Source organism: Ursus arctos, unplaced genomic scaffold (assembly GCF_023065955.2).
Source record: "Ursus arctos isolate Adak ecotype North America unplaced genomic scaffold, UrsArc2.0 scaffold_11, whole genome shotgun sequence".
NCBI lineage: Eukaryota > Metazoa > Chordata > Mammalia > Carnivora > Ursidae > Ursus > Ursus arctos.
In genome coordinates, this window is record NW_026622775.1 from 64,122,442 (window position 1) to 64,146,856 (window position 24,415).

Genomic DNA, 24,415 nt, shown 5'->3' on the forward strand with positions numbered 1-24,415 from the left:
CATAAATAGAAAAACACCCTATGTTCAAGGATTTAAAAGGTGTTAAGATACTACCCCAAAGCAACACATAAATTCAATGTAGTCTCTATCAAAATCCCAAGGACTGTTTCTTTGAAATGGAAAAACCCATCCTAAAAATTCGTTAAGAATTTCAAGGGACCCAAAATAGCCAAAATAACCTTGAAAAAGAAGAACAAAGTTGGAATATTCATGCCATTTGATTTTAAAACTTATTACAAAACCACAGTAATCAAAACTATAATGCTAGAAAAAGAATAGACATATAGACCAATGGAATAAAATTTAGAGCCTAGCAATAAACCCCAGATGTATGGTCAACTGATGTTGATAAGGGTGCCAACGCGTCTCGAAAGGGAAAGAACAGTCTCTTCAAAAAATGATGCTGGGAAAACCAGATAGCCACATACAAAAGAATGAAGTTGGCCCTTACTTTATACGATTTACAAAAAGTAAGTCAAAATGAATCAAAGACCTAAATTCAAGAGCTAATACTACAAAACTCGTAGAAGAAAACATAGGGGCAAATTTGTATGACCTTGGATTTGGCAACGGTTTCTTAAATATGATACCAAGAGCATAGACAACACCAGAAAAAATAGATAAACTGGACTTCATGAAAATTTAAAATTTCTGTGCACCAAAAGACACTATCAAGAGAATGAAAAGGCAGCCCACAGAATAGGAAAGAATATTCACAAATCGCACTTCCAATACAAGATTAATATTCAGAATAAATTTAAAAACACAAAAACAAACAACCCGGTTTTAAAATGGACAAAGGGAGGGGTAGAAGACAGAGTGACAAATAGGTGGGACACAGAGGATTTCGGGGCAGCGAAATTATTCTAGATGCTACTATGATGGTGGATATAGGTCATTACACATTCATCAAAGCTCATGACCTCTGATGACTTGGATGGAAACTTTGGATGATAATGAGGCATCAATATAGGTTCACTTGTTGTAACACAGGTACCTCTCTGGTACTAGATAAGCTGATCCTAAAATCCGGTGGAAGAATAAAGAACTAAGAGTAAAAAAAAAATTTTTGAACAAAGTGAAAACAATGTAGGCCCCCTCTGTGTATGAGATATCAAGATGTACAAAATGTTCCAGTATGTAGGCAGTGCTACATTAGCCCGGGAATAGACAACTAGATCAGTCAACCAAAAAAGCCCGCAAATGAACCCAACTGTATGGAAACTTGGTTTCAGACAGACATAACAGATCAGTGAAGGACAGACTGTACGACAAAGGTGCTGGACCAACTGATGATCTGTATGGAAGAAGAAGAAAAATGGATCCCTCGCTGATACCAACCACAGAATAATTCTAGATGGATTACATGATCAATGTGAACATCAAAACTTGAAAAAATTTTAGAAAAAAATACACATACGATTTTGGAGTGGGAGAAAAAAATTTTAAATAACGTTTGAAAACAAAATAAAGATTGTGAAATCATTGACTACCTTCAAATTAAACTTGTCTGTATACTGAAATACCTCATAGATAAAGCAAAAGACAGGCAAGAGACTTGGAGATCCCTGCACAGCGTATGACTGGTAAAAGTAGCAACCAGAATATACAGTGAACTACTTCCACCAACAAGAAAAAAAACAACACGACAGACAAAAAAAAATCCAAGAATATGAACAAATAATTCAACAAGAGGAGACACGAATGGCCAATAACCACATGAAAAAATGTTCAGCCTCATTATAAGGAAAATACAAACCATTAAGAGAAATCGTTTCACATTCATCAGATCGGCAAAAAAAATTTTAAAAATCAGACAAGAGTAAGCACGACTACGGCAGGGCGGAAGCAGAAGCTGGTACAACCACTGGGGAGAGAAATTTGGCCGATTCAGTGTGCATTCACTAGGACCCAGCACTGCAGCTCTAGACAAACACGGTAGAGAAACTCCCACCCAGGTGGACAAGGACAGAGCTACGAGAATGTGCCTCAGAGCATCACGTGTAAGTGTATTTACGCACACATTTATATGTAGCAAGGGACGGGACAAAAGCATGCACCGTAATGATCATTCGGAACAGTGGCGGCCTCTGGAGGGGAGGGAGGGAGGAGAGTGAAACTGGGGAGAGGTACACAGGGGGTTGTTTCAGCTACATCCATATGTTTCATTTAAAAAAAAGGAACTGGAACAAAAAGGCAAAATGTGAAGATTTGACTAAACAGTTGTGAGTACATGATGTTCTTTACACTTCTCTAGATCCTTGAAATATTTCATAATAATAATTTTTGAAATTCTAGCAATAGTTATCAGGCATGACTTTGAGGACATGAACATTCCAGATAGTTGGGCAACTGCAGAGGAGGAGAGATATTTAGAGCTGGAGGAGCCAGGAAATGTCGATGATGCAACACCATGAGGTACAAACCGGAGGCATCAACTCTTCGTTTCCCTCTCGGTAGGATGATCCGCATCAAGGGGGTTCCCCTGGGAACCTCCCCCAGACCCCGTCCACGCGCCTCTCTTGAGGCCGCATCTCGACTTCTCTCTCCTGCTAATTATGACCCTTTTTCTACACATGGAGGAGAGTCATTTATTCTTTCTCAGCATTTCCTGCAGAGATAATTAAGTATTTTAATACAAAATAAGGGCAACTCAAATTTTGTTCCCTTGCAGCTCCTATTGCAGAGCAAAAAGTGTTGGCAAGGATATGAAGAAAGAACCATAAGCAAAAATAACCCCCACCAATGGATGACTCACCACGTGAAGGTAGGAAGGCGTGGTGGGTAAGTGGGGCTTGATTACCGACTCCTCTACTTATTTGCTGACTTAATATATTACACCTCTGATGCTCAGTTTCCTCACCATCGAATAACAACAATAATTCCTACCTCACACGGTTAATGAGAAAATAAGATTATATATAAAAACCACTTATATGGTAGCTGCCACATGACATATTAATAGTAATAATAGAAATTCTTGTCAATAACCACGGTTAGACTACATTGTATTTAATCTTTGCATTTGCTAGAATGTAAACTCCACGGTAACAGGAGTTCACTGATGTAACCCAAGCACCTAAAACTCTGGCCCATAATAAATAATAAATGCTTGTTGAATGAATGAATGTGAATCTCAGCATTTGGCACTTATTAGGCACTTAAGAGTTACTATTTATTGAGAGCTTACTATGTGCCCTGCATCATACGTTTTGTATCTCCTTTAATCCCCACAACAACAATGTATTATAACTATCCATTTTATACACAAGGAAGGGGAGGCCCAGAGAAATTGACTTGCTTCCCCAAGCTCACAGAGTTAAAGGGAAGAGCCAGGATTTGAACCCAGGCTGTCAATTTTCAGATATTTGTTGAATTCATTAATAAGTAATGGCTCAGAATTAATTTGGCAATTTAGTGCATGTTCAGAGTAGTTGGGGTAAGAATGACAAGTTACCCTGGGTGCCAGGTGAATTCTTATGAATTTTACAATAAATTGGTTACTTTTAATTTAGTATTTATTATGTGTATCTATGTTCCAGTCCAGGAGTGGAGCCCAGTGATATTTCCAATATCTCTGCTGGGGTAATAATGAGGAAGTTCTCCACATCTTACAGAGAGAGTTACTGGACAAAAAGATAAAAAATAAATGTCCCAAGGTTATAAGGAGAATTAGTAAGTAAACTAGAAATAACACCCAAGTCACCTGCTCTCTTCTCCCAAGACTCCAACTAATATAACTATTGATTTGGAATCCACTGCATCTAGGAAAAAATGGTTCTAGGCAAGAAAGTAAAATAAACGCTTTCCTTTTCATAAGACCTCAAATATTTCAATATTTATTTATAACCAATTACTTCTCAAGAAAAAAGTCATATAAAAGAACTTTATAGAAGTTTATTGTAGAAAAGTTTAAAACACAGATAAAAACTAATTTCATTACCACCATATAATCTTTGTTTATCCTTATAGTCATTTTTGCATATTTTTCTCCTACAAAAATGGGATGAAACTGTACACAGAGCTTACATTTCTCCAATTAATAAAGTGTAACTCTCTTTATATATCAGTAAATACATTATTTCTAACTAAGGAATCCCCTTGTATTTATACGTTAAGTCCCCATGGCCCAAAATTCAAGTTGTTTCTAATTCACCTCCATTATAAACAAGGCTGAGCTGAACATGTTAGAGCTAAATCTTTTTGCATGTGTTTAATTATTTCCATAGGATAGATTTCCAGAAGTAGACTTGCTGGGTCAAAGGGCTGCATTTGGAATTTTTTAATTTAAGCACGAACATCTGTTTTAAATATATCTTAACTTGTCTTTCCCTTCATTTTTAGTTTCTTTTTTAGTATCAAGAACTACAAATACATGCCAAACCCCTGATAGAGATCGATGGACTGAACATCTCCTTATATATTCCATTTCTCTCTCTCCTTTTTGGAAGAAACAGTGTCTGCAAGTTAAAAAGAAGGAAGTGAAGATGAAAACAAAGCAATAATGTTGACCCAGAGTAAGAAAAACTAGTTGATAATACTGTCTCTTCTCAAATAGAGATAATAAAAGTGCATGGCCAGTCAAAGGAAGGAAGGAAGGAAGGAAGGAAGGAAGGAAGGAAGGAAGGAAGGGAGGGAGACAGTGGCTGGCCCCACTAATAGCTAGGGAAATAAAATTCCATCATCAGAAGCATATGCAGGATGTTGTATCAGGCACAGTAAAATTTAGAAGAAATGAAATACATAGGGATAGTTCTAGCCCTGGAGAAGCGGGCATCACAATGAAAAGGTATGTTGCACATCTTATTCTAAATTAATGCTTGAAGAACATTTATGCACAATCTCTGAATGAGCCGTCAAGGAATTTTCTTTTAGAATGGGTCCATTAACTGGAGTGTCATAATGCTTTGGTTAAGTGGTTCCATTTTTGGTTTCCTTTAAGGTTTTAAAAAGTTGTTAATACGTTAAATGTTTAAATTAAAGAAATTTGCAATTAACTAACAATTCTCCCTCATATTTGTTTCCTCACCCATATCCAGTTCTATTAGAACTATTCTTAGTAAGTTACTCTTATCCAGTCTTTTCCACACCTCAACTTGGTTTTTATAGAAGCAATTCTCTTTTCAAGCTCCTATTTCATAATGGACATCAGTCAGTAAGCCTCAGAGAGGCAATGGAGAACAGAGTTCACACAAGTTAAACAGAAGTCTGTTACTTCCTTTACACAACATGAGTGTTCCTCAAATTAAATCCAGATGGCATCTACTCAGTAATTACCCTTCTGAGACAAAACAGTGAAGCCACTGAATCCAATGTGTAACTCCTAATGTTTTGTGGGCAGTACATTAAGAAGCCAATGGCATACACTATCAACCCTACCTGGGAGGAGAGAACTCCAGAAGACACTTGGGCCTCAACAGACCAGGGAATGGCCTTTCATCCTGAGAAACTGTTGGAATCTATGGAGACATACAGGACTAGTAAGTACATTTAAAAAAGTAGAACATGTGAGGCTAGAGGCAATAAGAGTTCTTTGAATTAATATAAAAATCATATTGCACTAGTCTGTTAGAAGTGCTGATATCACCATACCATGGAAGACCAAGACACCCTGGAATGAAAGTTATGAGCTCTGAGTTCGAGTCCAGTTAGGTCTGTGGCTTGTACAAGTAACAGTCTCTCTGAGCTCCCTCTTCCTCAGCTACCAAATGAAGTGAAATAGTGATAGATGATAACTAGGGTTCTCTTCAGTTCTAAAACTCTAGTATTCTTTAAGGAGGACCAATAAGCACAGTTTTTAAAAAGGCAGTAGACGGGGCACCTGCGTCGCTCAGTTGGTTAAGCGTCTGCCTTCAGGTTAGGTCATGATCTCAGGGTCCTGGGATCAAGCCCCACATCGGGCTCTCTGCTTGGCGGGGAGTCTGCTTCTCCCTCTCAGTCTCCTTCTGTGTTCTCTCTCTCAAATAAATAAAATCTTTAAAAAAAAAAGGCAGTAGACATTGTATTCTAGGTTTTCCAGTAGTTTATTGAATCAAACCAGATTCTCAAATCTAGAAGAAAACTGGAAAATCTCCTAGTACAATAAATATCTCATTAAATCTCACAATTCAAACAAATATTGGGTGTCTTACTCTGATGCTGGGGATCTTTCACAAAACAAGGGAAATACCTGCCTTCGCGGACTTTACGGTCTGTTGAGGGATACAGATGAATTAACAATTACAACAGAGTACGCTAACTGCTAATATGGGAAAACTGGAACGTTCTAACAGGAAGAAATATGTATCTCATACAGTATGGAAGGCTCTTCTCAGTACAGTTATACCTAATGGGAGACCTGAAAGGATAAGTAGAGTTTAGGAGGACAGCGCTCAAGAGGGAAATGGTCCAGGTGGCGGGAGCTGTACGTGAAGAAGCGCATGGCTGGAGACAGGTATAATCTGGCATCTATGGCCCAACTGCCTGGAACAAGGGATGAGGTGAAAAGTGGAGTAAGCAGGAGCCCTATCACCCAAGTGCTTACAGAACCTAACAGGGAGTTTGGCCTTTAGCTTCCTACCAAAGCAGGGGGTCATCAAAGTTAGTGTGGGCAAGTGAAAGGATCAGATTATCATTTTCAAAAGATCACCCTGGCTGGGGCGCCTAGGTGACTCAGTGGGTTAGGCATCCAACTCTTGATTTTGGCTGAGGTCATGACCTCAGGATTGTGAGATTAAGCCCCACGTCCGGCTCTGCGCTCAACACAGAGCCTGTTTGAGATTCTCTCTGCCTCTCCCTTTGCTTCTCCCTCCGCTTGTCCTCTCTATAAATAAACAAAATCTTAAAAAAAAAAAAAAAACCCTGGCTTGATGTGAAGAAAAGATACCGGGAGGCTGTTGCAGGAATCTAGACAAAATGTGGTGACCTGGACTAAAATCCTGGCAGCAGGGAGGGAGAGAGATTTAGAAGTTGGGATGGGACATGCTGATTAAGCAGTGGGAGAAGAGGAGTCAAAAAATGATTCCTAGAATTCCAGATTAAGAAAGTGGGTAGAAGTTTCTCCATTGTTTGTTAAGAGGATTGGATACAAGCTGGGAGTTGCTGGCAGGCATTTTGCCATCATTTGGAAACAGGCTGTCTGAGCATGGAGCCAACATAGAGGAAAACAAAGCTAAGAGACAGAGTGAGGCTGTTTGTGATGTCCTTATTTTACATCTCTGGACCAGCTATCCCAGCTCTACCGCTAGACTTTATGGGCACATGAATCAATATATTTCCTTTGCTGTGGTTTTTGGTGATGGTGGTGGTGGTGGTAGTTTGGTTGGTTACATTTTGAGTTGGGGTCCTACTACTTGGAATCAAAAAAAGCCTTGGGAAGAGTGGGGACAATGGGAGTACAGAGCCCAGGGTAGAACTATCATTGAAGAGATGACACAGGAAGATGAGCCCAAGAAGAAAGCAAGAGGAAAAAGCAACCCAGGAAAGTATAGCACTAGATGAAGAGAATTTTTCAAAGAGAAGCATGTGGTCAGTAAAGTCAAATGCTTTTGAGACATAAGACAAATGCATTGGGGTTAGCAACAAGGCAGTCGTTGGTGGCCTTTATGAGGACGGTTTCAGCAGAGTGACAGGAATACAAGCCAGACTAAAAGGGAGCTGAGATGCTGAGATGAGGAAGTAGAATAGAAACAATTCTAAATTAAGAAGCTGAATTGTGAAGAGGAGGGCTGCCTGAGGGAGAGGTTTTCAGGTGGATGGGATGGGATGGGATTGTATATAAAGGCTAATGAGAAGGACTCAGCAATCACTGAGAGAGGTCCCTGAGAAGGAGGAGGGAGAAGGTCCAGGGCACCGGCCCAGGAACAGACTTAAAGGCTGGCCCTAACTCAAGGGAAGGATACCTCTTGAGTTGGGACTGTATAGAAAGAGCAGGGGATGCATGCAGAATTAACCAGATGAGTTTGCGTGGCTGCAGGAACCCAAGGCATTACTGTTGGACAGCCTCTATCTTCTCCATAAAGTAGCGGGCATGGTCCTTTGCAGAAACCTGGAGTGTGGGAGGTTTAAGGATAATGGATCTGTTTGGAAACTTGATGTGGGGAACAAGAGAGAGACTAGGATAATAAAAAAGAGCTGACTGAAAGCTACAAGGGCCCACTTGATGAGAGAGACCATTCCCTGGTTTTACCCAAATCTGGTAGTTAAAAAAAGAATGCAATCTGAAAGTAAATGTTTGCTTAAAATGAGAGAGTTGACTTATTAAAAAGACCTTTATAAAAGAGTCTCTTGTAAATTAAAAAAAAAATGTTAGTACTGGAATATTTTTCATTACTAATCTAAAAGAGGAGCTGTTAAGTTTGCTGATATGACATTCAGCCTTTCTGCATCGGAAACTGTCAACATGATGGAGATAAACCACAGGAAGTTCTCACAAAATGTTGTGACAGAGCCCAAAGTGGCCAATAAGATTCAGTGGGCTGGAATGGGATAAGGAATCTGGGTTTACAGAACAAATCAAACTCAAACTGTGCTTATAAAATAAAGGTTTTGAGATCTTAGTGACAGCTCAATGAAGAGATCCAGGTTACAAGCAACAGTTCTCTTAAGAGCACTTAAGAGCAGACACAACCCTTGGGTTGACCAAATGCCAAATACCAAGAGGCTACTGATAAGGTCCCTTTGCAGTGCCAAGACTCTAAAGTTTCAGATGAGAGTGATAAGAGCTCACAGGAGACATCTGCATTGAAAGATGGCCTCTCCCGGCCAATTACCTGTCTATGTGTTCAAGTTCTATCCATATACCCCATTTTGCCATCATCATATGGTGTGGGGACCATACTATCTCAGCCCTTCCTGAAAGGTCTTCTCTGAATTACAAGCAGTCTTGTGATATCTATCTTCAGGAAGCTATGATACCAATACTCTAAATAGTGTTTTTTGTCTTATAGGGTTGAGGGTATCTCCTAAACAGAATTATTCAATATTCTTCACAAAGGAACAAACAAACAAACAAACAACAACAACAACAACAACCAGAAACCCAGCCAGGAACTTTGCCATTCTAGGCCCTCCTCACCTGGATTTTCATTTATCTGCCCCATTTCTTACCTATCTTTCCAGGTTCTTGAGCCGGAAAGTTCATTCCTCCTCTAGAGTACTCAGATTCTCCTCAGCCTTCACACACTGCGGTTACCATGTCCCAGAAGTAAGTGATTACATCTTCCCTAAGTGTGAAGGCTTCATAGACTAAGGAAATACAGAGGTGTTGTGATAGGAGGTAGAGGGGCAAAAAGGTGAGAGTGATCATCTCTTCCAGCATGGGCGGAAATAGTCAGGAAGGCCTCACAGAGGAGGTGACATTTTAGCAGAGTCTCGAAGGATGAGAATTTCTCCAGGAAGGGAAGGTGAGGAAGCATGGAAAGCAGAACAGCAGAGTATAAAAAAGCATGGCATGTGGAACAGGCTTACTTCTGGGGGCTGTAAGTTGCACAGTAGGAATGGAGCACAGAGTGTAGGAAGAGGACAGAAAATGAGTCTAACAAGTGAGAAGGGACCAGACCAGACACTGTAGGGCTTAAGAGTAGTTAAGAGTTTGGACTTTATCCTAGCTCAGGTATGAATCAATATTTTTTCCCTTGGCTTAAATTGGATAAGATTCAAATTTTTAAAAGAGAGGTTTTGCTGAAACAGAAAGGGAAAAGCAAACAAATACAAAAACACAAAGCAAACATACAAAGGCATAAAAATGAACAGCTCGCAGGTCCCAGATTGCAGCTCCACTTCAGCATTGCTCATATTGCTCATAGATGGTCCATCCCAAGCTTTCTCTCCTCGAGCCATCCAAGCTGGCACTGGAACAGCCTATCACACCTTTTGTCCACTAGCCTTCCCATGAGGCCAATGGGAGTTTTGCTCCTTCTAGATCCCATCTCTTACTGTTCACTCCTGGGCCATCTTGCTTACACTGAGATTGGCAGAATTTCTAACCTGTAGCTGCCTTGGCACCTGGAGGTCTTGTTTTAGGTCTGGGATTAGCAAACACTTTCTGTAAAAGGCTACTTAGTAAATATTTTAGGCATTGTGGGCCATATGTATTTCTGTCACAACTACTCAACTCTGCTGTTGTATCATGAAGGCAGCCATAGCTAATATGTAAACAAAAGGACATGGCTGTGTTCCAATAAAACTTTATTTACAGATGCTGAAATTTGTATTCCATATCATTTTCAGATGTCATGAAATATTCTTCTGGGGTGTTTTTTTTTTTTTTTTTGGTTTTTTTCAACCATTTAAATATGTAAAAACCATTCTTAGCTTGCTGGTTGTACAAAAACAGATATGGGCTTGATTTGGCCTGTGGACGAAAGTTTGCCAATCCCTATTCCAGGCACTCATTCCCAGTGCAAAGATGGCCTCTTTCACTGTTAGCTAATCAGTCTGTTACTATAACTGAGACTAATAATACTAATACGTGCTATGTGTTGCACACTTGGGTGCCAGGTAACATGTACCACAGAAAACTGCTTTGAAGAACAAACAAAATAATGCACATAAAGCACTTAACATCCTGCTTCATCTGAGGTAAGCGCCAATAATTGTTAGCTACTATTATTATTTTGGTTTATACATCTTATCTCTGATCAGCAAAATGACTCATAAAAGGATGATACTAAAACGCAATGGAAGATCCGAAAAATGACGTAATTTGTGAAATCACATAGCTCGTAAGTAGCCGAGCTAGGATTTGAACGTGACTTGTCTGACTTCAAAGTCCGTGGCCTTTCCACTACCTCCCAAGCTCCCGTTTAGCTCCTGTGAAGTGAATTCACTAGCTGCTTGTTAATTGCTGCTCTACCCAAGAGCAGCAGGCATGACCATCCCCGGAGCCTGCCATCTTGCGTCAAGAGTAGCACAGCGCTTATTCTATTCTTGCTTCAAAGCTTAAATGCCTGTTGGACCACTTAGCTCTTGTTTCCTGCCAAGGGATACTCTTCTCTCTGACAGTAAAGATGACTAAGCTCAACGGACAGTTAAGCCTTTTCCCGCTCAGGTGTCCAATTCTGCCCACTTCCCAGGTTCTTCTGATGACTCATCCTTAGGTAACTTCCTGAAAGTGACTCCCCTGGGATCCTACTGCAACAGCATTCTAACAGAAAAATACTTTACACTTTCAGGGATAACGCCAGAGAGTGTCTGTGCAAAGCTGTAAGCGTTGTTGCATAAAAACCATTCATCTGCATGACGTTTTCAGAGTTGACCATAAAATGGTATTGAAATACTGTCCACAGCTTCAAAATTATATTCAAGGGAGCCCATGTGATAAATCCTTCCTTTAATTTAGTTCCAGAAGAAAAAAAAAGTCTTCTCTATAGTTGAATCTGTATATTTTATCTTGCCAGAATAAGAATATGATGTAACCCAACCTGTTTCCTTTTATACCATGGCTTCCAAGAAACATAAAGCCAAACTCCATGCCAAAACATCTCATCCCAGGTGCCTAGTAGAATCTATTTCTGCTTCACTGCTATGGCCACTTTAATGTTTTACAATTTTAAATCTAGTTAGAATATACCCTATGTCCCCTCTGTGCCAGGCACTAGGACTTCGCTAATGTGCCCTGCCTTCTTAAGTGGTTTCAAATTTTGTGCTTGTTTTACTAGCCTACCCTAGTGCCTTATTTTTTTAAAGATTTTATTTATTTATTTGAGAGAGAGAGAGAGAGAGAGAGCACTACAGAGATAGCAAGAGAGAGCACGAGCAGGGAGGAGAGGGAGAAGCAGGGAGCCTGAGTCAGGGCTTGCTCCCAGGACCCGGGGATCATGACCTGAGCCGAAGGCAGACTCTTGACCGACTGAGCCACCAAGGCGCCCCTTGTGCCTTCTTTTTTAAGTTCTGTTTTACCTCATACCCTATACCTAAAAGCTCTTGAAGGCTGGCAGGTCCAAATATTGGACTTAAAAGAAACAAGGCTCCATTCATCTTTATGCATATAGTTGCGAAGAGCCAGCCTGGCTTTATCCTTACAGGCCACATAATAGGGGTGTCACACCAGGACCGTAAGGGCTTTGCCAGGTTGCACTGCCTGCCACATCTCTTCTGGAGTTCCACTGCAAGTATCACTGATCTTCCACGCAGACGCTAAGAATGTTAGGCAGTCCTGTCTGTGCCAGGGGCGAGTTACACAAGCAGGGCTCCCATCCTGCCGCATCTGCAGCCCCTAGACACACGTTCCAGTGAGAATCCTTTAGCTCTGTGTGGCTTCCTTGCTGGAAACACACTCTCTAGGGCATCTGCCACCCTCCTACTTCCCCTCATGTCACTTCCCCTCCAATTATATCTGTTCCCCTACTGATCTCTCTGCAAGTCAGTGAAGGATAAAGTAACTTACAGTTTATGTCCAAGGGTGACTGTTAGGGCAACATCTAGAATAAAGCTAGCAGACAGCTGCTAATGAATGAAAAAAAACTGGAAACTGGAGAGGATATTTGGCACGACATAGGCCCTCAAATATTTGATCATGAATGACTGAATGAACGAACTCTAACTCATCACCACTTTCCCACCTTGCTACCTAGACAAAGCCAGCAACCAAACACTGATTCTAAGCACCCAAATTTCTTCAATAATTGTAATCCTATGAATTGACTGCAGCAAGACTTATCAAGATGGAAAGTTTGGTTTCTCTTTCTGCTTAAAAAGAAAGCCAGATTTTTTAAAAAGCTGGGGGGGGGGGCACCTGGGTGGCTCAGTTGGTTAAGAGACCAACTCTTGATTTCAGCTCAGGTCATGATCTCAGGCTTGTGAGACGGAGTTCCACGTAGGGCTCCACGCTCAGTGGGGAGTCTGCTTGACATCCTCTCTGTCCCTTTCCCTCTGCCCCTCTGCCCACTCTCTTTCTCTCTCTGTCTCTCAAATAAATAAATAAATAAATCTTAAAAAAAAAAAGAAAGAAAGAAAAGAAAAGAAAGGAAAGGAAAAAGAAAAAAAAAGCCAGAGCAAACATTTGTCAGCTCAAAGAGGTTCCTTGTCAGTAGCAGGCATGACCGTCTGGCAGAGGCCAGGTTTTGCTTTGAATTCTCCCTTTGCCTGAACTTGCTCTGTGACCCTGGGCAAGTCACTCGATGACTCTGGGCCTCACTGTGTTCATCTGTAAAAGGTGGAGGTTGAATTAAATGGTGGGTGCCTCTGGAACGTTCTAACTTTACACTTCCGTGATCTGTCCTCTGGGAATCCAGCCAGCATTCTTTTCTTGGGCTGGGTTTTTCGAGATGTCTGCTTTAATTTTTGACTTGCACTTCTTAGTCTTCTCATCACAAATTTATTAAGTTTCTGGATTTTGGTCATCTGACCATAATGGGACGCTCAGCAGGACTTCTGCGGGTGTGGTAAACACAATTGATCACTTCAGCCATTTTTCAGCATATAGTTCAGCGTCTTTATTTTTTTATTTTTTTTAACTTTTTTAATTTATTTTTTTTTAAGATTTTATTTATTTATTTGACAGAGAGAGACAGTCAGCGAGAGAGGGAACACAAGCAGGGGGAGTGGGAGAGGAAAAAGCAGGCTCCCAGTGGAGGAGCCTGATGGGGGGCTCGATCCCAGGATTCTGGGATCACACCCTGAGCCGAAGGCAGACACTTAACGACTGAGCCATCCAGGTGCCCCCAGTTCAGCATCTATAAGCACGTTCACACTGTTGGGCCACTGTCACCACCGCTCATCCACAGAACTCTTTTCACCTTCCCAAACCGAAACTCTACCCATTAAACGGCAGTTTCCCACTCTCCTCCTCCCCTGTGCCTGGCAACCACCAGCCTCCCTTCCGTCTCTACCATACCTGGAATCACATAGTATTTGTTCTTTTGTGACTGGCTTGCTTCACTTAGCATGATGTCTTCAAGGCTCAGCCATGTTGAAGCACATGTCAGAATTTCCTTCCTTCTTAAGGCTGAAAAATATTTCCTTGTATGGACAGACCACATTGCGTTTATCCATCCGTCCGCTGGGGGACACTTGAGTCATTCCACTTTTTGACTATTGTGAATAATGCTGCTATCAACACAGGCATACAAACATCTGTTGGAGACCCTGCTTTCACTTCTTTTGGGTATCCACCGAGGACTGGAATTGCTGGATCACATGGTAATTCTGTTTACTATTTTGAGGAACTGCCACACTGTTTTGTTCCATGGGACTTCGAAATGCAGACACAGAACCACTTACGAAGCTGGGCATTGCAGGCTCATCACCATGCTGACTCCTGAGAGGTGTTTCTGGGGTATAGATTTGCTTCATTCTTGAGCGGAGCAGGACCTGCTTGCTGTTCAGAATGAATCCCGCACTAGACACTTGACCTGGAGCTGCTTCTGACCCTGTCTCAGTATCAACTTCTGTAAAGTGACTTACTGATGCTTAATTTGCAGAGTTTCTGTAAGGGTCAAGGATGATGTGGCACAAGGCACTGAGGTAAGCACTTAGAAAATGAAGATATGAATCTTACCCTACTGATTGCAAAGGGTGGTTCTAAAACCCAAATGAAATAATACATGAGAAAGCCATTCTACAGATGCTAAGCCCTCATCATTGCTTTCTTTCTTTCTTTTTTTTTTTTTTTTGTTTAAGATTTATGTATTTATTAGAGAGAGAGAGAGCACAAGCAGAGGGAAGAGGTAGAGGGAGAAGCAGGCTCCCCACTGAGCAGGGAGCTCCATGTGGGGCTCGAGCCCAGGAACCTGGGATCATGACCTGAGCCGAAGGCAGACACTTAACCGACTGAGCCACCCAGGTGCCCCTCATCATTGCTTTTCTAACCACTGTTACATCCACCTTCCTCCTGGCCTCCTAGGTCTAGCCTTCACTCAGGCTTCGGAGGGACTGTCTATAAAGCACATATGATCCTGTTGTTCTCACCCTAAAGATTCCAGTGGCTCCCCCCACCCTTACCAAGCTTTTTCTGATCTGACCCCTACCGCTCTCTTCAGTCTTATTTCTAATCTTTCTGGGCTTCCTATCTTGCCACATTACCCCCATGATTTTGTTCATCCTTGTCCCCTCTACCTGGAGAACCCCTCCCCCATTCCTGGCTAAAAGCCATCCTCTAATATGAATTTCAGGCACTGGCTTTTCCAGAAGGCCTTTCCTGACCCCACCAGACCAGAAGAGGAGCCCACAACAGAAGGAACAAATATCGCCATACCAAGAACACACTGTCTTATAATTATCTGTAGGTTGATTTCCCCAACTAAATCAGCTTCTTAAAGTCAGGGGTTAGATTATTCTTTGCATTTCCAGTGTTAGCACAGTGTTAGGATGTTTATTGAATAAATATATCAATATGAATAAGTAGGCTGGTGTTTTTATTATTACAAAGTTGGGATTATTACAAAGTCATATTACATGACTCTATTATTAGAATAATTCTAGTATCACACTATATAATGAAGAGAGTTTTTGTTGTTGTTGCTGTTAATTGGCACCGTAAGGGATAAAAGCCAAAGGGGAAATATTTAGAGGTACTGTCTCTAACCCCTTCTCCTTCCAAAATAAATGGCATGTTTTTAAAATTGAGGTCCTCTGGTCTTCACAGTTCTTCTGAAAAATGCTTTTGCTTCCTTAGTGAGTGAGAAATATCCTGGCCCCTAATTATATGGTCCTGAAGACACAGCCCCCAATAAGAGATCCTACCTACGGCTATTTTTCACTAGCAGTGGACTAAAGCAGTGAGTCCAGTCTTGAATTTAGTAGGTGCTTGATAGATGTCTGCTCAAGAAAGGAGTAAATTATGAGTTGCTTATTGTGCGAACTCCTGTAAACTCCAGCCTGTGGCTAGGGGTCAATTTTTAAATTTACCTCCTTCAGAAGTAAGAACTGTGTCCGCTGTGCTGTGTTTGAAGTAATAAGGACATCGGAAGATTGTAAAAGCAATGGGCTATCTGTTTAAGTTAACCTAAAATGCATAGATTTACAGTTGATGTGAGAAACATTTGATCTGCTTATTTTTAGTGAGCCCATGAATTTGTACTTAAGTTTCTTTACGTGGGTGTCAGTATCTTTCCATATGACTCCCTTGAGGCTATGGGCTCACTGATGCTCGTAATCTACTGTGCAAAGTTATCTTTAACATCTCCTTAAACTGCTCCTTTTAAGCTTCAAACACTGCCCCCTAGTTCTTATGGGTGTTGGTGACTATTAATGACTTAACTAGATTTTGGTTTTATCTTTTGGGTTTATTGCCGCTAACCCAGGACCTCGTGATGGGTGGGAAGCGCTGATACATACTAAGACAATTTTTTTCTTGTTTCTAGTTTTTTTTAAAGATTTGTATCTTTTAACTCATAAATACACAATGCTTTAAAATAAATATTTATGTTGGGGCACCTGGGTGGCTCAGTCAGTTAAGCATCTGCCTTCGGCTCAGGTCATGATCCCAGAGTCCCAGGATTGACCCCCACGTCAGGCTCCTTGCTCAGTGGGGAGTCTGTTTCTTGCTCTCCCTCTGCCCTTCCCCCTGCTCCTTCTCTCTCTTGCTCACTCTTTCTCAAATAAACTAAATAAAATCTTTAAAAAATAAACTTTAATGTTTAATGTGGAGAATACAAATCTTTTCCAAAAAGAATTTTATACGTAATGAGCAATTAATAATTTCACATTTTGATAGAGAACTAACACTTCCGGAGCAAAGTACCCAGAGACAGGGTTAAGGACCATTAAGCATTTCTACTTAACAAAATTTTAGAATCCTAACAATTTCTAGACCTACCCTCTTTCCCTTGGACATAGGTCAGGTGGTAACAGCTTGAAGGGTGCCTGGGGGGTGCAGTCATTAAGCGTCTGACTCTTGATTTTGGCTCAGGCTCTGATCTCAGGGTGGTGAGATTGAGACCGTTGGGGGCTCTGACCTCAGTGGAGACTCTGCTTGAGATTCTCTCTCTCTCTGTCGCCCCGTCCCCTTGAGCATGCTCACACAGGTGCTCTCGCTCTCTCAAATAAAGAAATCTTTTTAAAAAGGTGATAACAGTTTGAAAGACTTTTTTAAATTTTTGATTGTTATCTCCAGTCAAGAGTCTGTCTAGCAAAAAAGGAATCTGTTCACGTAGCATTTTACTTTTGGAAGGAACAGTAAAAAAAATGTAATCATCCAACGCTCTCTTCTTAGAGGCAGAAATGTTTTAGAATCAAGCTTGTCTGATTTCCCATCTTCTGCCTTTTATGTTGAGCTAATTTGCTAATTAGGATCATGTTCATCTGAAGAATATATCTTTTAGTTTTCTAAATCTTTATTATTAACAATAAATGAAACTGCTTGGATTTCACAAGTAAAATCAATCAATTGATAATTATTGGAATGAATATAACATAGGGTGAGGGTTTTTAAAATATACGTACCTTTAAAAATACATTTTATTTTACATTGGGGATAGGGATCAGAGGACTAAAGAGCTTTTCTGAGCCTTTAGATGTAGGCAAAAGGATTTCATTTTAGAATTGTAGCCTGGAGTTTTCAGGTTGGGATTATTTTGGGTTGGCATTATTACCAGGGGGAACATTATTACCAGGGAGTGAGGCTGAATGAATGGAGCCTTGCAGTGTGACCCAGAAACAGGCTGAGGAGGACAGACACCAACAAGCTTTAAGCTATCGCAGGTGCCCCCCTTTCCAGTGCATTTAATCTGTCAAACTTTATTTTTTTGAAAGCTCAACTTGTAGGATCTCCAAACTAGGGTCAGCTGTGATGTGAGGGGGCTCTGGCTGTGGCAGCAGGGACTGCCGGGAAGCAGTGTCCTGGGCAGTAGTCCTGCGGCGCGGTATGTTTCGGTCTATTAGAACTTGAGGACACCCACTGGTTTTAGATCACAGGATAGCCACCTCCGGATAGGGTGGCGCAGGCGGCGCACGTGATAGACACCGCTCACCGAGTACCTGAAACCGCGGGGGCTCAGGATCCCCACCCACACTGTGAAACAGACCCCGACCGACATCTAAATTTTCCTGAGTTCTCACACATGCACACATCCGAAGAAACCCAGCCCACACCCACACAAGTTCTCCCACATTCTAACCCCACCCCGGAGTTTGCAACCACACACAAGGCAGAACGGATGAACCAAGAGCTTGAAATTACCCAGGCACAAACTCCCCAAATCAGGCTTCGCATAGCCCCACAGTCTGGAGGGAACCGAGAAAGGGACGCAGACAAAAGAGTTTTAAAACAGACCTCTCCGAGCCAACCTGATTGCTCCATGCCGAAATTTTGGCAGCTTAAGTCTTCTCCAGTTTGAACAAGAAAAAACTCTATACCCACCCCCCCAAAAAAGGACGGTTCTGAAGAGCCCCCCTACCTTGCTACAGAGCCAGGTGGATAGGTCTCCGAGGCTGAGAAGGGTGCGACCTAAGCCCCGGCGGCTGCCCGCAGGAGGGGCACAGCTGCGGCCAACAGCGGAGGCGGTGGCCTCTGGCCCCGCCCCCAGGACGCCCCGCCCCCCGGCCGCCCGGCCCGCTCCCTACAAACCCTCCCAGCTCCGCCGCCGCTGCCGCCGCTCGGTCACCTCCCAGCGCGCGGACTACAGAGCCCGGTGCATTGTGGGAAGCCAGAGCCCAAAGCTGGGCAGACGCTGACCCCTGGTGGGCGCAGTTCCAAAGGGCGCCCCGGGGCTTGGGGTGGGGGCGCTTGCAGCAGCGGTGGGAGTTGCAGCCCAGAGGGAAGGCCGACCACCCAGGGCCACCCCAGCGAGCTGGTGTCTGTTGCATATCGCTCTTATCTCAGTAAAATGTTAGAATAAACCCAGATGCTCTAAAAGTCCCTGAGCCCCCCCCCCACCAGTGACATAAGTAAAAACTAAAGGAACTTGGAGACTTAAGGAAAGCTTTTTAAACTAGGGAAAATACTTTTTTAATTGTAAGACTAAATGACGTCAAGATTATGGAGAAATCTGCACTTAATTTTTATTTCTGGTAAAACCACAGATGGGCTCAATCTGTCTAGAGAATATGGGAAAAAATGTAACAGGAACTAGGAGACTGGAATCCAGGGCTTTCTCTTCTGGGCATACACCTCAAGGAAATAATTCAAAGGAGTAAAAAAAGGAACTTATACAAAAGAATTCATAGTGAAAAATTAGAAAATAACAAATGACTAATAATATGTGAAAGGCACAAAAATAATATGTTGCTATTTAAATAAGAAAATGAATAGTATCATTGTGTAGAATGATTTCAATCAAATAACCTTAAATGAAAAACAGAACAGAAGAAAGCACATGGCTGGGTGCCCTGGTGGCTCAATGGGTTAAGCATCTGACTCTTAGCTCAGGTCTTGATTAGCCCCTCAGGTCCTGAGTTCAGGACCTTGGGCTCTGTGCTGTGCTGGAGCCTACTTTAAAAAAAGAGAGAGAGAGAGAGAGAGAAAGTAAGCACATGGCCAATGATTCCAACCATGTGAAAATGTATGTGTTCCCATATACAAAGAAACTTTGGAGTGATGTAAATAGTTTATAGAGTTTAATATGTCTTAAGATTCCTTTATTTTCATTAAATAACTTTTCAAACATTGCCAAACTGTTGGGACTAGTTCTAATTTTGGATGGCATTACAATACTTTAGTTTCGCTCACTCTAAGTAATAAAAAAAAAAAAGTTGTCTAAAAAGAAAACATTCTCAGGCTGTAGTGAACCATGATAATTTTACTTGTCTGCAAACCCTGGTGGGACAAAAAAGGAAATAAGTTTACTGGGGAAGGTGTATCACTCCGCTAGCACTGCCGTGACGAAGGACCACAGACTGGGTGGCTCAAACAGAAATGTATTTTCTCACAGTTCTGGAAGCTGGAAGTCAGACCAAAGTGTCAGCAGGATTGGTTGTTTCTGAAAGCTGTGGGAGGGGGAAAAATCTGTTCCAGGCCATTCTCTTGGTTTGGAGATGGCCATCTTCACATTCACATGATGTTCTTCCTGTATGTGTGCCGAGGTCCAAATGTTCTCCTTTCATAAGGACACCAGTCATATTGGATTAAGGGCCCACCTTACTCCAGTATGACTCCATCTTCTCCAACTACGTTCACAACAACCATATTTCCAAATAAGGTCATGACCTGAGTACTGATGATTAGGACTTGAATCTATTAATTTGGGAGAGCAGAGAGAAGACACAATTCAACCCATCACAGTCTTCAAGTGTAATCTTATGAAACGCACACCCACCCAATGACAAAAGCGATAGTATAATGTGTACCATCTCACACGTATCAAAACCCTAACAACTTAAATCCAGTCAAACTAAATTGATGACAACTTTCTTCCTCTGTCCTTTAAAACCATCCAGGCCTTTTTAGTTGAAACCAGGGATGTTAATGAGATAAAATAGCCCAGAGGCTTCATAAATAGTATATCTGATGTGTCCAGCCTCTAGCGGGAAGGGCTTGAAGATGTGTCCAAATGCCTGGAGGAGGGCAGCACCCCTTGCATTTGAGCCTCAGGAACATGGGCAGGAGGAATTACAGGAAGCAGGACCCCCATCACGGGAGGGCACACACAAGCGCTCTCCTGCTGAAGTCAGCTTTAGTGCAAGAGGCTGATGAGAGCCCTTGCAGCTTGGGGACGATGCCCCACAGGGTGGAATGTGGTCTCTCTGAACGGAGCCAGTCTCCTCCAACAAACCTTACCACGTGGGTGGGATGAGAAGCTCCATATTTTCACTGAGCCCTGCCTCCTGCGTTCTGAGGTGATCTTCTGAGGACCCAGAAGATCTCTGAGATAAATGAAGCCCTGTCTGACACTTCTGGATCAGTCTGTTTGTTACATTCTGAAAGAACCAGAAGCCCGGTCAGTGGTGTACCGATAAAAAGGACAACTGGCTCTCCAGAAAGAAAAGCTCTGATTTGTGGTGTTTACGGGTTTCTGTGGTGTAAATACTCCCGCGTGGCTGATCCCAGGCTACCAACACGAGGCCACAGAGCACAGAGTAGGAGCTCCAGCACACCACCAGGCCCGGGGAATTGGTTTAACGGGGTCTCAAGGCTGGGAGGCCGCTGGCATGAAGCCAGAGCTGGGAGCACCCCGGTGAAAGGTGGGCAGAAGGGGCAGCCCTTGTGCGTTAAGAGCAGACAGGGCAGCAGGGCTAGTGGCAAGCTGTGGGCAGCGGCTGAGTATGTGGCTCAGTAAGAAGCAGGGTCCACACGCAGCCTCTGGGGCAGTGGGGATAGGAAATAGGCAGGAAGACCAAACACAGCAGGTGGCCAAAGGGAGGAAGTGCATTCTTTCCGAGCTGAGAGAGGCTCACCTGGTCAGGGTAGGAGAAGTAGGACAGGCAGCTTCGGGGCACAGGTGAGGCAATCAGAATTTTCTCAGACTGGAGGGAAACACCCCTCTTTTATTTCCCTCACTAGGGCCCTCTCCTGGTAGAACCTTGCCAGGAAGAGACACTTAGTTTAGAGCTTCCAGGGCTCACACAGATCCTTCTTGTCAACCGAGCTAAATCCCACAGGGACTTCCTCCCTGTTAGAACAGAGTAAAGCTTGTGTGAAGGCAGGTAAGGAAACCAAGGCAACTTAAACTGGACCTCGGGGGCCTTGTGTCTGGTGCAGATGAGTGGTGGACCTGGGCCCCACTTATTATTTCTCGCCTAGCCTAACCCAGTAGGGTTTCGAGCTCATCACTGTGCTTTCAGTATTATTCTCGTACCCTCTATGCCCCGCACCTGCTGGAGTGCTCTGTTTCACAGGCAAACCTGATCACACATACGTTCCTCCTACTTAAGAACCCTTTCCTGGGTCAAGTTCACTCTCACTCGGCACACAGGCTTTTCCTAATCTGACATCTACTCGCCCCTCCAGCTTTACCTGCTGCTCCGCTCCTGCTAACTTCCCTTTATCTAGGTTGCCATTCCCAAACAAGCTATGTTTTCTTGATTCCGGGCCTTCATGTTTGTGTTTCCGCTAAGTTTTTACTCTTTTCCTAGCTCTGTGAGTCTGTGCCCATGCCTCGCATCTTAAGTCACATTTATAGTTTTATTATTAAATTCCTAGGGTTTTTTTTTTTACTCTCTTTTTATTGTGGCAAAATATATATAACATAAAACTTACCATTTTTAGGGATGCCTGGGTGGCGCAGTCAGTTAAGCGTCTGACTCCTGGTTTCAACTCAGGTCATGATATCAGGGTTGTGGGATCGAGCCCCACCTCAGGCTCCATGCTCAGCACAGAGTCTGCTCGAGACTCGCTGTGCCTCCTCTTCCCCCCTTCTCTCTCTAAAGTAAATAAATAAATAATTTTTAAAAACTGACCATTTTTAAGTGAGAAATTGAGTGCCATTAATTACATTCACAATATTGTGCCGCCATCACCACTATTTCCATAATTTTTCATCACCCTAAACAGGAACTCTGTACCTATTAAACAATAATTCCCCACACCCCCATCATCCAATCTCTGCTAACCTTTAATCTACTTTCTGCCTCTATGGGTGTGTGTATTCTAGATATCTAATATAAATGGAATCATACAATATTTGTCCTCTTGTGTCTGGCTTCTTTCACTTAGCATAATATTTTCAAGGCTCATTCATGTTGCAGCATGTGTCAGAATCCCATCCCTTTTCCATGGCTGGATAATATTCTATTGTATAAACATACTACATTTTGTTTATCCATTCATCTGTTGATAGACACTTGGGTTGCTTCCACTTCTTGGGTTATTGTGAATAATGCTGCTCTGAACATTGGCATATTCTTCACATGTTTTTCCCTCCACGTGGTAAGATCTTCTTTCTCTTGTAGACTGGGCTAATTTCTATTTATGTCAGAGAATCCTTTATACGTAGAAAATGGTGGAACAGGAGGCCAAACCCAAACCTCCTGACTGTGACCAGGGATATTTCCACTTTGCCCCGCTGAATGACAGACTTGCCTAGGTGGGCTATCAAAATGCAAGTGGGAGGACTGCAGGCAGCAAAGCCTGAGGAAGCTGGTTAGGAGGCTCCAGAAATAGAAGTTAGAGCTAGGGCCTGGGCCAAGTGTGGCAAAAATGGGTCTGCGTTTGATCCTCATGAATGTCCACAGGCAGCCATTTTCATAAAGTAACGATGTGTGTGGATCACGGTGGGGTGTCTATATTTGAATTGGTTGACAGAAGAGTAGAAAAGAACGGGAGACAGATGGGCAGAAGAGAGATTAGAGTAAGTGGTCATGGGAATACTCAGCAGAACCTTAGTCAATCTGCCAAATCATACCGTAACAATGAATATGGTCCAATAAAGACAAAGTACGTAGCGGGATGCCAGCATGCAACTTTATTTCATCTGCTTTTATGTGAATATAAGTAATTGAGCATACTGAATACAAACAAGGATAATTCAGTGACCATATATTAATGGCACGATCTAGTCTGAATTCGGTCAAACCCAGCTCGTTGCTGTTATCCTTCCCCCCTCAGAAATACTCACTGAAAGGCTCTTTGATTCTCTCTCCTGCCCCAAAGCCTAGAGGCCTTGTACTGGATATTGTTGGCATTTACTGCAAAGTTGTAAGACATTCCGATTTGTATACTCAGAGGTCCCTTTAAGGGAGTCTGACTTACTCAGTTCGTAGAGCGTGTGACCCTTGATCTCTGATCTCAAGATTGTGAGTTTGAGCCCCACATTGGGTACAGAGATTACTTAAAAACAAAATCGTAAAAAAAAAAAAAAAAAAAAGTCCCTTTATAACACTAGTCATGGGTACTCATGAAGCAAAATTGGAAGTAAACAGCCAGTATCTTCTTTCTGTGTCTTTTCCTTCCAGGCACCAGGTGTTAACAGGTCTGAATCATTAAGGGTGGAATTTTAGGCATGAGTAGGAAATAAATTTTGGGGATGTGGCAACCTTGCTGGCACTCCTCAGATCACACCATCAAGACACAACACATACTCAGCCTGGCTGAAAGGCCAGCCCTGCCTGGACAGATCCTCTCAAGCCCGAGACACTGACAAGAAGAGGGCTTTGAAAGAATGTCCTGCTTCTTGGAGTTGAGCATAGCTAGACATACTGGTGCTCTCTTGATGCAGTCCGAATGAAAAGGGTTTAAGATGATAAAAGAGGATGTGGCTGAAAGAAGGAAGTAAAAAGGAGCCTTGGGGAATAAGCCTGGGAATCAATTTTGTCTTTCCCTCAATTTCCTAAGCTTAGTGAGAGAAGCCACAGCAACTTCTAAGATGGACCTATGAGGAGCCACTAGGTGTCACCAGGTCATTCCCTGGAGCCCTTGTCTGTTCCTAGCTCCCTCTCCATACCCAAGTCTACACTCAGTGCAGAACTGCTAACCAACTCACTTCGAAAGGAAAGCTCTAAAGCTTTCAGGCTATATCAGCCTTGTGTATAAATCCCAAAGAGCACAAGATTTGCCTTTTACATCTGACTACCTCTCCTTTCTCTCTATGGAGCTTCCATCTTCCTGTCTCAGCTACAGACC

General features: G+C 42.5%; 1 long non-coding RNA gene across 3 annotated transcripts in view; it reads right to left on the reverse strand.

The window, feature by feature from the left end:
* Positions 1-18,430, reverse strand: part of LOC113269942 (uncharacterized) — a 73,819-nt gene extending 55,389 nt beyond the window's left edge. For all 3 annotated transcript variants that reach the window (XR_007187940.2, XR_008958683.1, XR_008958684.1), the window contains exon 1: positions 18,318-18,430. This is a non-coding gene — a long non-coding RNA (uncharacterized LOC113269942). The remainder of the gene's footprint in view (positions 1-18,317) is intronic.
* Between the last annotated feature and the right edge of the window lie 5,985 nt (positions 18,431-24,415).